General features: G+C 41.7%; 1 protein-coding gene across 1 annotated transcript in view; it reads left to right on the forward strand.

Annotated features, from left to right (window-relative positions):
* NBEA (neurobeachin) overlaps positions 1-16429 on the forward strand; it is a 1994973-nt gene that overhangs the window by 743475 nt on the left and 1235069 nt on the right.

A 16429-nucleotide genomic window follows, 5' to 3' on the forward strand; every position in this document is an offset into this window, starting at 1 on the left:
GAGCATAGCCGGTCAAAGAGTCTGTGCCGGACGATCTGCCGGTCGGGGGGAGGTTAAAATTTTTTCACCAAAGGTGGCCTCTCATAACCTCCGACCAGTGGGTTCTACAAATAGTCCGGCAGGGATACTCCCTCAATTTGATATCAAAACCTCCAAATTGCCCACTGGGAGCTCAATCCTTCAGCTTCCAGCACAAGCAGGTACTTGCAGAGGAACTCTCTGCCCTTCTCAGTGCCAATGTGGTCGAGCCCGTGCCACCTGGGCAAGAAGGACTGGGATTCTATTCCAGGTACTTCCTTGTGGAAAAGAAAACAGGGGGGATGTGTCCCATCCTAGACCTAAGGGCACTGAACAAATATCTGGTCCGAGAAAAGTTCAGGATGCTTTCCCTGGACACCTTTCTTCCCATGATTCAGGAAAACGATTGGCTATGCTCTCTGGACTTAAAGGATGCTTACACTCATATCCCGATACTGCCAGCCCACAGACAGTATCTTCGATTCCATCTAGGAACACAGCATTTTCAGTATTGTGTGCTACCCTTTGTTCTCGCCTCCGCGCCCAGGGTGTTCACAAAATGCCTGACGGTCGTAGCGGCGTCTCTCCGCAGACTGGGAGTGCACGTGTTCCCTTACCTCGATGATTGGCTGGTAAAGAACACCTCTGAGGCAGGAGCTCTACAGTCCATGCAGATGACTATTCGACTCCTGGAGCTACTGGGGTTTATGATAAATTACCCAGAGTCCCACCTTCTCCCTGTTCAGAAGCTCAAATTCATAGGGGCTCTGCTGGATTCTCAGACAGCTCGTGCCTATCTTCCGGAAGCGAGGGCCAACTATCTTCTCTCCCTTGTTTCTTGGGTGCGAGCATCTCAGCAGATCACAGCTTGGCAGATGTTGAGATTGCTCGGCCATATGGCCTCCACAGTGTATGTGACTCCCATGGCCCGCCTCCACATGAGATCAGCTCAATGGACCCTAGCATCTCAGTGGTACCAAGCTGCTGGGGACCTAGAGGACGTAGTCCTGCTGTCCATGAGTTTTCTTCACTCCCTCCATTGGTGGACAATTCGGTCCAATTTGACTCTGGGACGTCCTTTCCAAATTCCTCAGCCTCAAAAGGTGCTGACGATGGATGCGTCTCTCCTGGGGTGGGGAGCTCATGTCGATGGACTTCACACTCAAGGGAGTTGGTCCATCCAGGAGAAAGGTTTACAGATCAACCTCCTGGAGTTATGAGCGGTCTGGAATGCTCTAAAGGCCTTCAGAGATCGGCTATCCCATCAAATTATTCAAATTCAGACGGACAATCAGGTTGCCATGTACTACATCAACAAGCAGAGGGGCACCGGATCTTGGCCCCTGTGTCATGAGGCCGTCAAAATGTGCCACATATCTGGCAGGAGTAAACAACAGCCTGGTCGACAGATTGAGCAGGATCATGCAACCTCACGAGTGGTCACTCAATTCCCGAGTGGTACACGAGATCTTTCAAGTGTGGGGCACCCCCTTGGTGGATCTCTTTGCTGCTCAAAACAATCACAAGGTCCCTCAGTTCTGTTCCAGACTTCAGGCCCACGGCAGACTAGCGGCGGATGCCTTCCTCCTGCATTGGGGGGGAGGGCCTCCTGTATGCCTATCCTCCCATACCTTTGGTGAGGAAGACTTTGCTGAAACTCAAGCAGGATCGAGACACCATGATTCTGATCGCTCCCTTTTGGTCACGTCAGATATGGTTCCCTCTTCTTCTGGAATTGTCTTCTGAAGAACCGTGGACATTGGAGTGTTTTCCGACCCTCATTACTCAGAACGAGGGGGCGCTTCTGCATCCCAACCTCCGGTCCCTGGCTCTCACGGCCTGGATGTTGAGAGTGTAGATTTTGCCTCCTTAGGTCTCTTAGAGGGTGTCTCCAGAGTCTTGCCTCCAGGAAAGATTCCACTAAGAAGAGTTAATTCTTTCTATGGCGGAGGTTTGCCGTCTGGTGTGACAGCAAGGCCCTAGATCCTCGCTCTTGTCCTACACAGACCCTGCTTGAATACCTTCTGCACTTGTCCGAGTCTGGTCTTAAGACCAACTCTGTAAGAGTTCATCTTAGTGCGATTAGTGCATACCATTACCGTGTGAAAGGTAAGCCGATCTCGGGACAGCCTTTAGTTCGGTTTATGAGAGGTTTGCTTTTGTCAAAGCCCCCCGTCAAACCTCCTACAGTGTCATGGGAGCTCAATGTCATCCTCACCCAGCTGATGAAACCCCCTTGCGAGCCACTGGATTCCTGCCATCTGAAGTACTTGACCTGGAAGGTCATTTTCTTGGTGGCAGTAACTTCAGCTCGCAGAGTCACTGAGCTTCAAGCCCTAGTAGCTCATGCTCCTTATACCAAATTTCATCATAATAGAGTAGTCCTCCGCAATCACCCTAAGTTCTTGCCAAAGGTGGTGTCGGAGTTCCATCTGAACCAGTCAGTTGTCTTGCCAACATTCTTTCCCCGTCCGCATACCCACCCTGCTGAACGTCAACTGCACACATTGGACTGCAAGAGAGCATTGGCCTTCTATCTGGAGCGGACACAGCCCCACAGACAGTCTGCTCAATTGTTTGTTTCTTTTGATCCCAACAGGAAGGGAGTGGCTGTCGGGAAACGCACCATTTCTAATTGGCTAGCAGATTGCATCTCCTTCGCTTACGCCCAGTCTGGGCTGACCCTTGAGGGTCATGTCACAGCTCATAGTGTTAGAGCCATGGCAGCGTCAGTGGCCCACTTGAAGTCAGCCACTATCGAAGAGATTTGCAAGGCTGTGACGTGGTCATCTATCCACACATTCACATCGCATTACTGCCTACAGCAGGATACCTGACGCGACGGTCGGTTCGGGCAGTCGGTACTGTAGAATCTGTTGGGGATTTAGAATCCAACTCCACCCCCCTAGGCCCATTTTTATTCTGTTCCAGGCTGCACTCTCAGTTAGTTGAATAAGTTTAGGTCAATCTCAGTTATGTCCTCGCCATTGCGAGGCCCAATTGACCATGTTTGTTGTTTTGAGTGAGCCTGGGGGCTAGGGATACCCCATCAGTGAGAACAAGCAGCCTGCTTGTCCTCGGAGAAAACGAAAGCTACATACCTGTAGAAGGTATTTTCCGAGGACAGCAGGCTGATTGTTCTCACAAACCTGCCCACCTCCCCTTTGGAGTTGTGTCTTCCCTTGTCTTTGCTATGCACTGGACTGACGAACATGAGCGAGTTCGGGCGGGAAGACGGTCGCGCATGCGCGATGTCTGTGCGCGCGCGTGCGAGGCCTAGCAAACGTCTTTGCTAGGGGAGATCTCCGATTCGAGGGGCTGCCGCGGACATCACCCATCAGTGAGAACAATCAGCCTGCTGTCCTCGGAGAATACCTTCTACAGGTATATGTAGCTTTCGCTTTATTATTATTAGCATTTGTATAGCGCCACCAGACACATGCAGCGCTGAACATGAGTTCAGTTTTTCAGCAGTTCATCAATTCATATATTCAGTGGCACTCTGTCCCTAATTTTATAAATTTGTGCACCCATTTGTTGTTGGTTGTGCATATAACTTAATTTAATAATGAGATGCAAATTGATGCTAACAGCCAGTTAGCTATATTTCGGGTTGGTGCTAATTGGCACTAATTATCAGTTAAGCAAATAATTGCACTTAGTATTTTATAAGTTGAAATTTCAAATTCTAAAGTACACAACTGCAGGTGGGGGGTGAAAATGGGAGTGACAGGGGTGGGGCGGGACATATCAGGCAGTTATAGAATACTTATATTTACATGCTTTATTGCCTTTAGTTAGGCACAGACGTTTACACCAGCCATTTGATTGGCATAGTGCTCATACCTAAAGTATGGCATGTAAATGCGGACTGATGCTAGCAGTCTGTAATGGCAGTTGAGTATGGAACTGCCATTAAAGAATCAGCACTTAGTGCACATCTTCCCAGCACCTAACTTTAGGAGACCTTTTGAGAATTACCTCTATATGTTTAGTAATTACCACTGAATATACTGTTATATGTGGACACATGACTATATTTTCAGCAGCACTGTACGTTTATGTTTATTTATAAAAACTAACTTTGTTAGAGATGGGCTGCATTATGAGTGTTAATCTGCAAATACTTATCTTAATCTGTTTATTGTATAAGCTGCATTTAGAAGCTCAAGTTTATAAAGATATCTACCAACCCCTTTTACTTTTTCTTTTTTTGATTATAAATATGTATGTTGTTTTTCTTGGAATCTCCTGCTTTTTAGTGGGCTAAATTTGGAGTAGAAGGGGAGCTATAACTCCGTTTTTATTTTTTTAATAGTGTTTTATATTTCTGGTGATTATTTGTGTGCTCCTGTGTCTCGTATTCTGTACAAGTCTAATAGCTTGATTTGTTAAATTCATTAAAAATAAAAGTGTCTTAATATGTACTCATTGTAAGGATGTTACTACTTTCTGTATTATATTACATAGACACACAACTAGAAAGCCAATTCTTCACACGCTAAGAGAAAATATTGAATAAGGTAGAGAACTAAATATTTTGTATGAAAACTTGGTTTCATTTGTATAACTGAATTCAGTTAAATGGTCTCTCCATTTTACCATCTCGTGAAATGCTTTGAAAAATATGTTTTTATATTTTCTATGCCCTGAGTCAATGATTACCATATTGTTATATGTCTGACTTTTACTAAAATGAATTAAGTGCTGGGGAGACTGCTCTGTACATGCTGGGAAAGCAGTGGCTCTATTGTGGCATTGTAAAAGAGCTCCTTAGTGTTCTCTTAAAAAAAAAAGGTTAAATAAGTTAATATTAAGTATTAAAACATGCATTGTTTTGTTTTGTTAGGGACACTTTTATTAAGCTGCATTAGATGCTAGTGCATGCCTAAAGCAGCTTAAAATGGCATATATTTACTCCGAGGGCAAACGTGGGTAACATCCCTCAACAGAACTCCAGTGTTGATGTTACTCAGCGATCCTGTACCTTTAAAAAGCCTTTGGCAGGCCCGCATCATGTATGCATGAGTGCCTTCCCGTCAGTCTGCATTGTGTGGTATCCTCATTCTTTTTCTGTCTGCAGAACAATGAAGACTTCTCTTCAGTCATGTTTTCTGGTTCTTCCTACGGCTTTTGGTACGTCTTTAGTGGTTGAGCTCCAATATAAGCTAATTTGTTTTATACTCATTCTTATGAATATTCCATTGGCTTAACAGAATCCCTGATGAAGGCCTGGGTGCCGAAATACGGCCCCTGTTGGGTTCAGTTTGTCATCTTTGGATCAATAAATGTACTGTGATCATCTTGAAGATTGTGTTTTACTTTTTGTGTGCCTGAGTTCCCAGCTGAAGTTTCCTCAGATTACTAAGAGAGAGAATTTATCATTTGACCTCTCTCCACCATTGAGCCATTTGATTTCGCTGTGACTCTTTTTCCCTGTGATATCCCAGAAGCCTGCTACTGGGTTTAAGAAATGCAGAGAGTGCAATAGGACCATGGGTGTGACTAACCCACATGACATGTGACCTAAAGTATCTGGGGCGTGATCATGACTTTCTAACCTATCCTTTTGTGTGCTGAAATTCAGAAAAGAACTCAAAAATCTAAGGAAGTGATGCATGAGAGAATTTTTGGCATCCAGAAGCCTGATATATCGGCATTGAGAGCATCTGTGCCCATGGTTTCTTGAGCTGCACCGGACACTGGTGACACATCAACATTGAGGAGGTCTTTACCTACACTGAGGGACTCTGGTGCTGGCCACTGAGTGAAGGCAAAGAATCACCAGCATCGGTCCTCCTTGAGGCACAGTACCACGTTTATAAAGATGGAGCAGATCACACTTCAGAGAATAAAAACTTTATTCAGCACTGTAGACTTCACATAAACAGATAACCTGACGTGGACCACGTTTTGCCATGGCAATGGGGGCTATATCAGGGGAAACTAAAACAAAATTAGAAATAACTAATAATAAAACATCCAAAAAAGCAATATAGGAAAACGAATTCAAAATCATAAAAAATATAAAAATTTAACTTATTCACAGGAAGTCAGTCAAATAAAAGAACAACAAAAAAATCTAACTAAAAAGAAAGCATCTAAATTATAAACCATCTAAAATATATAAATAACACAAATATGGTTAATCAGTTAAAAACAGCAGCTGTGAAGTAGGTTTAAGCATATAACTGACTCACAAAGAGAAGGCATAAAAACAAATTATAAAATTAAGAACAGAAATTACTCACTTTCCCCTGGACAGAGATCAGTGCTAAAATCCAAACATATTCTATAACAGTCTGCATAACTTAATTGGCTTAACAAGCTAATCAGTGTTCAAAACTCTGCTGCCCGTCTCGTCTTCCGCCAGGGTCGCTTTACTCATACTACCCCTCTCCTCAAGTCGCTTCACTGGCTCCCTATCCGTTTTCGCATCCTGTTCAAACTTCTTCTACTAATCTATAAATGTACTCACTCTGCTTCTCCCCAGTATCTCTCCACACTCATCCTTCCCTACACCCCTTCCTGTGCACTCCGCTCCATGGATAAATCCTTCTTATCTGTTCCCTTCTCCACTACTGCCAACTCCAGACTTCGCGCCTTCTGTCTCGCTGCACCCTACGCCTGGAATAAACTTCATGAGCCCCTGCGTCTTGCTTCATCCTTGGCTACCTTTAAATCTAGACTGAAAGCTCACCTCTTTAACATTGCTTTTGACTCGTAACCACTTGTAACCACTTGCCTCCACCTACCCTCCTCTCCTCCTTCCTGTACACATTAATTGATTTGATTTGCTTACTTTTATTTTTTTTGTCTATTAGATTGTAAGCTCTTTGAGCAGGGACTGTCTTTCTTCTATGTTTGTGCAGCGCTGCGTACGCCTTGTAGCACTATAGAAATGCTAAATAGTAGTAGTAGTGATAACAGCTTTCAACAAGCAATAATGAGCACTAATTGGCAATAATTAGAATTTATGCGCACAACTCGCTAAGCACATTCTGTAATGCAGTGCGTCTAACTTCTAATGCATGCAGGCAAAAAGGGTTGTGGTTATGGGTGAGGAAATGGGCATTTTGTGAGTGTTCCGAAATTTGCGTGATTATAGAATACGGCAGTTACAGACTATGATAATTCACAACAGGGTAGAAATGATACTACTATAAATCACTTAGATACTACTATAAATCACTTATATAGCGCTACCAGTCGTATGCAGCGCTTTACAATTGAACATGAAGAAAGACAGTCCCTGCTCAAAAGAGCTTACAATCTAAATCAGGACAAACAGACAGGACCTATAAGGATAAGGGAAGGACAGACAGAAGGATACATAAGGATAAGATAAAAGTTAAAGTAAAAAATAAAAGGCACATGGAAAGCATATTCATATATTTGCGTAGTTATAGAATATGGCTCAAGTCACCTAAATCTACACACCGGGATTTACACCACATTTTCATTGGTGTAAATGGAGGTGCATAGTGTTAGGCGCTGAGATAGCAACTAAGCATATTCTATATTCTGCAAAAATGTACAGAAAGTGGCATAAATCTACATTTGGATGTTTTTCTTATAAAGATGTCCAAACTGGTATTTTCAAACCAATTTTTAGATGTTTTTCTATGAAGTTTGTCAAAAGTGCATTCAAATCACAAGGTCACAAGGGGGCATATCAGGGGCGTGTTAAGGATGGGATTTGGGTGCTCCTAACACTTGGAGATTTTTCAGCCATAATGGAGCAAAACAAAAACATCCAGGGCTTTAAGTTGGATGTTTTGGTCTAGACCTGTATTATTAATGAATAAGCCACAAAAAAGTGTCCTAAATGACCAGATGTCCACTGGAGGGAATCAGGGGTGACCTCCCCTTACTCCCCTAGTGGTCACTAACCCCATCCCACCCCCCACCCCCAAAATGTGATTAAAAACATATACCAACCTTTGTCAGCCTCAAATGTTACACTGAGATTCATAAGAGCAGCATGCAGGTCCCTGGAGTAGTCTAGTGGTGGGTGCCGTGCACTGCAGACAGTTGGACCCAGGCCCAAAGCTCCCCCTACCTGTTACACTTGTGGTGGAAAGTGTGATCCCTCAAAAACTCAGCAGAAACCCAATATACCCACATATAGGTGCATCCTTCACCCATAAGTGCTACTGTAGTGGTGTATAGTTTGGGGTAGTGGGTTTTGGAAGACTCGGCAGACAAGATCATTGCTCTCCTGGGATGTCTGTAAGGCAACTCGACTAAGAATGCTGGCTCCTCCTACATTCCAGTGGATTGATTTTGTGCATTTTTCACTTGGGCTTTTTTTTTAATGGCCCAAAAAGATAAATGCACAGAACACAAAAATGGTAAATAGCTATTTTGGGGGGAAATAAAGGAGACTTTTTCTGTTTTGAAAATGGCTGTATTCCCCAGTTGAATTTTGGAAGTTTTTTAGCAAAATGTCCAAAGTTGGACATAGACATCCTATCAAAAATGCCCCTCCATGTCTAACAGAAAACCTCTATGAACATGCCTTTATTATATATTTCCTTTTTTAAGGTCAGAGAGCAAACCTTTTTGATTAAGAATACAAAAATTATTTTAAAATAGCAAACTGAAAGCCATACCAAGAACTATAAATCAAAAATGAATTGCTCAAAATTGACTATAAACAACAATAGCAATTATGAGCCAGACAGGTATATGAAGTGGCTGAAAAAAACAATGAATCCGCTATTCAGACAAAAGTGCTTAAAAGTCTTTAAAAAAATTATTACTTTAAAGCCTGCTAACATGGCTCATACAAGATAGAAACTGCATTGATTTACACTTTAAAACAGTCACAAAACATTTTAGTGTCATGTGTTTCAGTGATGTCACACACAATACTACTATATGAGAGGGCTCCAAACATCATTCTGAAAGTGTAAAATCAAAAAATATTAATAAATAATAGATGAAGACCAACTAAAAGAGCTAATAATTAAAAATCTGCAGAAGAATATAATAATGCTAATGGAAACAGTGGAAAGCATATACTAAATATCATAAAAACTGGCAAAATGTGGGAATTTATAAATAACAAATAAGCAACAGCAGTAACAGCAATAAGTAGAGAGAAAAATTACTAAATAAAAGTAGATTATAAGCACATAAAATGTACAAATAAATACATATTACAAAGATACACTGATTAGTGAATAAAATTATGAAAATATATATTTTTACAAAAGCACAGAAAGTTCCATCTCTTGATAAGTCCGTGTTGGGAAGGTCAATGTGCCAAATTTAAAAGTAAACCTTTGTTCAGTTTAGTGTAAAAGCTTGTCAGTGTCTCCATCCCTGCATGAAATTGTCAGTCTTGAAATAACTAAACTGGTAGTTCTCAAAACAATGATGTGCACTGAATGTTAATAGTTTATCACCCTTCTACAGATTGCACGTAGCCTCTTATTCTGGAGTCTTCTAGATTTTCCAATGTAGATCATATTACAAGTACAAAAAGTTATGTACACTACCTTCTCTGTATTACAGTTCGCAAAGTGTCTCAGTTCTTAGTGTTCATTTGGTTTTGGATGGCAAAAATAAATTTTTTATGGCTCATTACATTACACTCATTGCTTCTATACTCAAGTAACCACAAATGGATCTGTGTGGTTCACATTACGAGAGATAGGGCAACACTTCTAGAATTACAATTGAAATGTAAAACTAAAAATCCAATTTGTGCTACAAACCAAGCAACTCCTACAGGGGAAATATCTACAAACATTATTTCTCAATAATGGCTTTTGTTGTGGAAGTGCAGAAGGGACCAGTAAGTTCTCCAGATTGTATTTTCTTTTATAAGTGATTAAAAGGTCCTTACTGTTAAATGTGCCAGTGTCCTTTTAAAGATGGCAACAATGTCTTTTGACAAATGATTGAAATCAATTGAGCACACTAATCTATATGTCCTGTCCCTCTTTCTTCTTCAAATCTTTCCTCTCCAAATGTCCTTGAAAAACATTTTTAAACATATGTTGTTAACCTCTATCTAAAATCCGTCTCTTCATATCTAAACATTTTTCAAAGAAATTGTTGTGGAACAAAGATGTTACAACCTTAAAAATTCTCTTAGGACCCTGTTTAATATGCTGCACTAGTGTTTTTAGCATGTGCTAAAAATTAGCATGTGTTAACTGTATAGACGCCCATAGGAATATTATGGGCATATACATGATTAGTGCACGCTAAAAACGCTAATGCACCTCTAGTAAATAGGGCCCTCAGTGTAATGTAGAACCTTATTCACATCTGTTGGTTTTCTGTATATGCTAGTAGAAAATTAATCGTCATCAATCATAATCAATGTATCTAAAAAGGGGACCTCCTTTCTATCAAAAGTCATCTGAAACTTTAAATTAGGATTGCATTTGTTGATCTATTTATGAAATTCCTGCAACTCCTCTACTTTTCCTTTCCAAATAATGAAGATGTCAATGTATCTTTTTCCAAATAATCAGCTGTTCTTTGAAGAGATGATTGGATAAAAATTTCTCTTCAAAACTAGATACACATAGATTTGCAATTGATGGTGCAGTGTAGGCACCCATGGCTTTTGATTTGCTTGTAAAACTTTCCCTGAAATGTGAATTAATTTTCTTTCAGAGCCATGCTAGCCAGTTCAACAATGTAATCTGTAGGGATTCTTTTATATAACTCAAGTGTCCTTACACATTCTCTAATGATGTCCAAAGCATCATCTTGAGGGATAGTATAGTGACTCAACATCCATTGTAGCTAATATATAATCTTTATTACAATGTAATTCCTCCAAGATATTGATAATGTGAGAAGAGTCCCCAAAATACTAGGACTAGGGGGGCATGCAGTGAAGCTACGAAAATGTTTCTTCACTCAACGTGTAATTAAACTCTGGAATTCATTGCCAGAGAATATGGTAAAAGCGTTTAGCTTAGCGGGATTTGAAAAAAAAAAAAGGTTTGGCTATCTTCCTAAAAGAAAAGTCCATAAACTATTATTAAGTTGGACTTGGGAAAATCCACTGCTTATTTCTAGGATAAGCAGCATAAAATTACTGTTTTCGGATCTTGCAAGGTACTTGTGACCTGGATTGCCATTGTTGGAAACAGGATACTGGGTTTGATGGACCTTTGGTCTGTCCCACTATGACACCTTTATGTTCTTATGTTATATTAGATTGGATTGGAATTATTATTTTTATCCTGCCTTTATCCAAAGTGGCTTACAAAAGTGCACACATAAAATCATGTAAACACATACATAAAATCTAGTAAATACACAGTGACATGATACTCAATTATACTATTATACTAAGTAATGACGTTCAGGCCCTGTAAGTGATGAAAAGTAGTACTATCAAATGCATAGTAAACCAGTCCGCACAAAAGATTGTCTGTCTATCTATCTATCTATCTATCTATCTATCTATCTATCTATCTAGCTATCTAGCTATCTAGCTATCTAGCTATCTAGCTATCTAGCTATCTATCAATCATGCCAGGGGATATCTCAGCAATTCATTCCATGTTGTTGGTCCAGTTAAAGAAAAGGTTCCCCTTCTCATTATATCCAAGTGTATATGATTCAAGGCAGGTAATACAAAATCACAAGACATTAATGATTCAGCATTTTGTGTCTGTTTTAATTGATGGGGTTTTTATATATCATAAATGAGTCATGTTCGTACACTTTAGAGTAATTATTTTTTTTTTTTTACTTTTAAGTATTTTTATCTTCATGGTGGAATTCCTGATTTCTTAGCCACTTCCTGTACATGTCTGGCTTACATTTGCTATTTTTCCTGTATATTCAATTCTGAGCAATTCATTTTTGATTTGTAAACCAGACCGCACAAAAGATAACATCCAGGTCCCTTAGGTAATCAAAAAAAGAAGCATCATCATTATACATATATACTAGCCGTTATGCCCGTTAAAACGGGCGCGTATTGGAATGTTTTTTTTTTCCCAAGGCCCCCCTCCCGTTGCAGCTGCAAGGCCCCCTGCCATCCTCCTTCCCTGCCAGCTCCAAGCCCCCTCTGTCCCTCCCTCCCAGCTCCAAGGCTCCAGTCCTCCCCCCTTCCCAGCTGCAAGGCCCCCTGCCCGCCCTCCCTCCCTCCCTCCCAGTTCCAAGGCCCCAGGCCCTCCCCCCCAGCTCCCAAGGCCCCCTGCCCTCCCTCCCAGTTCCAAGGCCCCCTGCTCTCCCTCACAACTGTAAGGGCCCCATTCCCTCACAACTGTAAGGGGCCCCCTGCCCTCCCTCCCAGTTCCAAGGCCCCCTGCCCCCCCCCATGCCTTCTTCCCAGCCAGCTGGAAGGCCCCCTTCAGTCCAGCCCTCCCAGCTCCAAGGCCCCCCCTCCTTCTGAGACCCCCCATGTCCCCCCCCCCCCCCAAGGTAGTCGCCCCCGCCCCCCCCCCCCTTCACCTGGCCCGGGCCCTCTCTTCGTTATTCAACTTACAGCAGCGCCAAAACAGCAGCAAGCAGCAGCTCCCGTTGGCCTTCCTTCACTGCCTGTGCCTCGCCCTCGTGTGACGTCACGTCGGCGAGGGCGGGGCACAGGCAGGGAAGGAAGGCCGACGGGAGCTGAAGCTGAGCTGCTTGCAGGTGAGTCGGTCACTTGCCATTTATAGGTTTGATATATATATATATATATATATATATATATATATATATATATATACCAGGCATAACAAAAGTCTTTTCAGCTGCCATTTAAATGTCAATGCATGTTGTTCATTTTTAAGATATCTCAGCAATTCATTCCATGTTGTAACAGAGTGGATTATGTGCCTGGCTCCCCTTCTGTACAGTGCAGTGCATTGACCACTAGGTTAGTAAAGGGACCTCTAATAGGAATGGCCATAACATCTGAAGCTGTCATAGAGCCTGGTATGTACTGCTTATGTACTGCTTCCTTACAGAAAGCCAGTGTTTTGGATGGCAGTTTGTAAGATTGTTCAGTTGTAAAAGTACGGTCATGCTGAGGGTCCCCCCGTTTGCCCCTGAAGAAGCCCTGTGGTGGTGAAACGGGTCCATTGGGCAGGGAAGCCCGATGGCGACCGCTGTGCAGCTAATTGATGTTTAACATTATGAGCAATGTAGCTTTTGATATTTAATATGTTTGATTTGTTACAAAATTTGAGCACATAGGAGGATGGTGAGAAAGTGACCAGTGATTGATTTGTAGTGACGCTCATGTAGAGCACAACTTGTTCAGCATTATTGCTGTATGTCACTTATCTGAGGTCCTTTCCACTTTTCCTTATCACTATTTTTGAACAGGGTTCCCATTCATACAAACCCGCTCTTTTCCTGTTTGATATTTTGGATTTTTTGAGTGGTAGTTCCCCTACTGAGTATTGTTACCTCGTCATTACATTGGCCACCCTCCAGTCTTCTGGTACCATGCTCGATTTTAAAGATATATTACATATTACTAACAATTGCTCCGCCAGTTCATTTTTCAATTCTATCAGTACTCTGTGATGAATACCATCCAGTCCAGGAGATTTGCTACTCTTCAATTTGTCAAATTGCCCCATTACATCCTCTCGGTTTATAGAAATTTCATTCAGTTTCTCTGACTCGTCAGCTTTGAATACCATTTCTGGCACTGTTATCTCTCCCAAATCTTCCTCGGTGAAGACTGAAGCAAAGAATTCATTTTTATTTTTTTTGTTACATTTGTACCCCGCGCTTTCCCACTCATGGCAGGCTCAATGCGGCTTACGGCATTGTATACAGGTACTTATTTGTACCTGGGGCAATAGAGGGTTAAGTGACTTGCCCAGAGTAGTCTTCCCTGATTGCCCCTTTTATCCATCAGTCATCTAGCGGTCCAACCTATTCTTTTGCTGGCTTCTTGCTATTAGTATACCTAAAAAACATTTTACTATGTGTTTTTGCCTCCAATGCAATCTTTTTTCAAAGTCTCTCTTTGCCTTCCTTATCAGTGCTTTGCATTTGACTTGGCATTCCTTATGCTGTTTCTTATTATTTTTCAGTTGGTTCCTTCTTCCATTTTCTGAAGGATTTTCTTTTAGCTCTAATAGCTTCCTTCACCTCACTTTTTAACCATATCAGCTGTCGTTTGGTCTTCCTCCATCCTTTTTTAATACACGGAATATATTTAGCTCAGGCTTCCAAAATATATTTGGCCTGGGCCTGAGAGTGTCTCCAAAATCATGATGTCTTCCAGGAAAGAGTCCACAAAAAGGTGTTATACTTTTAAATGGAGAAGGTTTGCCGACTGTGTGACTTGCCCTACCTAAAACCTGCTTGAAGACCTTTTACACCTCTCTGAGTCTAATTTGAAAACCAACTATATAAGGGTTTGCCTCAGTGTTTATCACCATTTGGAAGTAAACCCTTCTCTTTACAGCCTGTAGGTTTCCACTTTATAAGAGGTTTGCTGTTGACAAAGCCCCCTATAAAAGCTCCAACTGTGTCATGGGACCTCAGTGTCCTTACCCAGCTGATGAAAGCTCCTTGTGAGCCACTCAGCTTCTGTCATATGAAGTACCTGACCTGGAATGTTTTGTTTTTGGTGGTGGTTACTTCAAGTCATAAGGTGAGTGAGATTTAGGCCCTAGTAGTGAATCCTAGGCCCTAAGGATCCACCTTACACAAGGTTTTATCATAACAGAGTAGTTCTTACCACACACCCTAAGTTTCTTCCTAAGGTGATGTTGGAGTTCCTTCTTAAACAGTCAATTGTCTTGCCAACATTGTGCCTAAAACCTCATGCCTATCCTGGTGAAAGCTGACAGTCTACATGCTAAAGCTCCCTTCACGTTTGCTTTGTTTTGAATCTAACCTTAGATATTTATAACTAGAACTGGGTGACATAATATTGGATTTAATGACTCCTGCCTCAGGCATCTTTCAGAAATATGGCCATGATGAGTCTAATCCTTTATGCCACCATTAATTGTAGCTGAATGTTTATCTTGTACATTTATTTTGCTGGAACTTTAAAGGATGTATTTATTTACAAGGTTTCTTTTTGTAGAATTCTTCTCTTGTATCTCTGGTTTTCTCGGAGGATTTGTGAGGGTGTTTCCTCCTCTTTTTGTGTTACAGCTATGGCTGCATCAGTAGCCCACTTGAGATCAGCCTCCATTAAGGAGATTTGCAGAGCTGCAACGTGGTCTTCTGCTCATATACACATCATTACTGCCTTGAATAGCATGCGCAAGGCGAGAGCTGATTGAGTCAGACATTCCTGTAGAATTTGTTTGGAGTCTAGAATCCAATTCCACCCTCCTAAGCTCATTCTTTTCTATTGCAGGCTGCAGTTTCACAACAGTTCTGTTTGTTAGTGTTATTGATTCCTTGACCATTGTTTGTTGTTTTCAGTGAGCCTGGTAGCTAGGGATTCCACATGTGAGAAACTAAGTCCCACTTGTCCTTGGAGAAGAAGAAGTTACTCATCTGTAGCAGGTGTTCTCGGAGGACAGCAGGACTACTGTTCTCTAATACCCTCCCACTTCCCCTTGGAGTTGCATTCTTTGTGAGTTTTGATCACACTGAGGGTCCTGCTTGATTGAGGCTGGCAGGTACTCGTGCACAGTGTTGACTTGCCAAAGGCTTCTTAAAGGTATAAGAATGCTGGGTAGCTTCCATGCCAAGGCTCCATCGAAGGACCGTCACCCACATGTGAAAATACTACTCCTGTCCTCAGAGTATACCTGCTACAGGAAAGTAACTTCACTTTCTTGGAGGGGGTGTGTCAGGGAGCATAGAGTGGGTGTTCCTGTGCTAACCAGTTTGTGCAGTTACATTACAGCATGCTAACTGGTTAGCATACATGTACCATGTGAGCCCTTACCGCTTACAAAATGGCTGGCAGTAAGTGCACATACGGTAATTTGACAAAATGTGCTAATGGTAACATTAGCGCATGTATGAATAAATATAAATTTTGCTTATGGCTGTATGGTAAGGCACCCCATGTTGATAAATTATCAATTTAAAAATACTTTATGCCTCAACTACCCCTGACTTTTAAATCCACTCCACATAGGTTTAAGTATCATTCACTGACTTCCTACTGGCTAGTGGAAAAACAGTAGTGAAAAACAACTCCCTCACAGGATAAAAAAAAAATAACCGTTGAAAAAAACCAGTACATCCACAAACTACAACCTTCGTGATGTCTTCCCTAAAACAGACCACAATTTGTAAATAATGTGTATGAACGCAGCTCAAAGGAAAACACAGTCCCATGAACTTGACGGCCTGTGAAATTGACATAGACCTTTCTTATAACCTCCCCACTCCCCTTTACAAAGCTGCACAGTAATGCCAACACAGCCCATTCAAAGCAAAAGGGGGGAGTTAGGTATGCTTAATCTTCATATTTTTGCATTAAAATTCCTGAGAATGAGATGGTCCT

This window comes from Microcaecilia unicolor, chromosome 4 (genome assembly GCF_901765095.1).
Source record: "Microcaecilia unicolor chromosome 4, aMicUni1.1, whole genome shotgun sequence".
In the NCBI taxonomy this organism is placed as follows: Eukaryota; Metazoa; Chordata; class Amphibia; order Gymnophiona; family Siphonopidae; genus Microcaecilia; species Microcaecilia unicolor.